Source organism: Pollachius pollachius (genome assembly GCF_949987615.1).
Source record: "Pollachius pollachius genome assembly, chromosome: 15".
Classification (NCBI taxonomy): domain Eukaryota; kingdom Metazoa; phylum Chordata; class Actinopteri; order Gadiformes; family Gadidae; genus Pollachius; species Pollachius pollachius.
Genome location: NC_136948.1, coordinates 11,049,468 through 11,051,934, shown reverse-complemented (window position 1 = coordinate 11,051,934; position 2,467 = coordinate 11,049,468). Strand labels below are relative to the sequence as shown.

Genomic DNA, 2,467 nt, shown 5'->3' with positions numbered 1-2,467 from the left:
AGTTAAGTGGCTGCTAGAGATACTAATAGTTCTGTGAATATACTGAATACTTACATTCCAAGTCTTGAAGAACTGTGGGTCCTCCTCACGCAGGTATACCGGGAGGGCACAAAGGGCTACAGTACGCTTCATATTGACATCGCGCACTTGCTGGAAGAACAAGCAAAAATGAATATAACACTTTTCCAAGTGCAAAGTGTTAGACAGACAATAACACCCTAAGGCCCTGCTGTCCAGTGGGACCTGAAGCTTAAAGTTCATCTTTAACTCACCTGGAGATCATAAATCTTTAAGATGTCACGCAGCGCCTCTGATATCTTTCCGGTTCTGCCTATACAAGGCCACCAGTCCAGGTGTATGTTGGTCAAGCACAGCATAGAACTGGTTCCGTAGGTTGACGTTTGTGATGCATTGGTACTCAGCACAAAGCTACAAAACCAAAAACACAAAAAAATAATATTATAATAAGACTATTACTTGATTTGCAACAGAAAACAGATCATGTTCCGTTAAAATACATTGTTGAGCAACATGGTCACACGCAAAATGATAGTTCTTACCCACAGTGAATAGTGGCATTGCTGTTCCATTTGAATGTGATACATATTCAAAATGTGGCCTAGAAATATGTGTGAAGAGTGGCAGAAAAGAGAAAGACAGAGTCTGCGTTTTACCTGTGATTCAATCCGAAGAGCCGGCCATTTCCCCAAGAAGTCAGGTCAGACTCGTTCAATATTTGGAGTAAGTTGGTCCTGTGGGCACAGATAAAACAATCAATATGAAACCAGTCAAATTATGCAATCAACCTCTTTACAAATTAATGATACAAAATATGATACAAAATTTCAAGTGTTAATGTAACTTACCAATAAAGTTGCTCTCTGAAGAGTCTGGTGACAATGTAGGTCTTCACATGCACACAAAAACATACAGCAAGATATTTAATTTTTAAGAGACAATTTTGATTGCTTTACTCAAGAACAGAAAAAGCAAAAATAATTGGCAAAGACTGGGTTTTATAGATACTATTACAACTCACCTTGCAAAAAACGATCAAAGTCTTCAGTGTCCATGCATTCAATGCTGACTGCCTAAAATAACTGAAATAGACCAGGGCTGACCCCCCAAAAAGTGAAGCACTTTATGACCAAGAGTTCAAATAACAATGTTATCAGATTTCAAAATACAGGTGGGGTCGTATCTGCTTTATGCTTTGATATTATGAAATCACACGGTGTGTCTGCTTCCGCTCTTCCTACACTTTTAAATGAATTGTCTGACTACACAGAAACCATGTTGTTCCACTTCAGAGGGTGGCTAACTTGTTATTCACAAATATTAGCTCAATATATAGTGTAAGGCCAGCTTTATATGCTAATGAAAAAGGCCCCAAATAAAAGAAATGGTGAAAAATAGGTTACAGCCTAAATTAACATTTGAGTCACCTTGATTTTGGGGGATGCTCACTGCACTTCTTCCACTTCAACCTATAATGAAAATAAATTTGTAAAGGTTTAATGAAAACTTGCAGAGTTCATTCGGTAACTATTATGTCCATAACCTTAAAGGCCTACGTGCAGGTTAACCGGAAGTTTTGATTAATGGGTACAAAAAGCACACAAAATGTGTATCATTTATAAAATGTCTGCAAAATAGTGTTAAAGTCCAGTTTTTGTCGTTTTTGGCAGTAACGGGTGTTTTCTAACGCCATTCGACGATGACGTCAAGTTGGGGAGACGTGGTGGAAGGTAGCCTCAGCCTAGTACTAGAACTATGGCATCTAAGAGGTGGCAAGAACCACAAATAACATGTATGATGGCCCACAGCCGTATAATTTCGAACCTGTCAGACGTGAGAGGGCGAATGAGGAATTGCAGAGAACTGATGGCGGTCAAAGCCAATTAAATGCATGGTCAGAGGAGAATGAGTGGAGAGTTGCTATCATTTAGCAAGCAGGAACGAGCGCTGGAGCTAGTCAATGAACGGCAGTGCATACAATAACGACACTTTTATTATATTTTTTACTGTCAGTGAATAGCACAGAGCGAAAGTCAACATTTTCTTTATATCTAGTGACAGCGATTATGTCGTAAGTACCAGTAAACTTAGTCAGAAGATCTAGAAATAGAAGGCATAATGCTAACTATGGGCTAACTTTATCAATGCACTTGCAAATGAGTGCCTCCAAGTGTAACCGATCGTGGTGTGACATTATTTAACCATCAATCTACCGCAAATACGACCAGACAGATGTACATTGAACACATACACAAAGCACATCGTCCAACCCGGCGGATGCTGACAGACAGCCCACAACAAGCCAAACATCACCACGGCGGGTGTGCTCTCGCTCTCACTCTCGCACGCCCGTACATAGAGATGGATTTATTGATTTGTTTCCGCGAACCAGTTCGCGTGATTCAGTTCGCCAAGGGGAGTCGTTCGCGAATCGTTCGTTCGTTCGTTC

The 2,467-nt window shown here is 40.3% G+C and overlaps 1 long non-coding RNA gene across 1 annotated transcript; it reads right to left on the bottom strand.

The window, feature by feature from the left end:
- Positions 1–112: 112 nt before the first annotated feature.
- Positions 113–1,146, bottom strand: LOC307087245. The gene is made up of 5 exons (XR_013812487.1): positions 1,040–1,146; positions 867–907; positions 675–752; positions 273–429; positions 113–150 (listed from the first exon to the last, which is right to left on the bottom strand). It is a non-coding gene; the product is annotated as an uncharacterized lncRNA (long non-coding RNA).
- Positions 1,147–2,467: the final 1,321 nt, after the last annotated feature.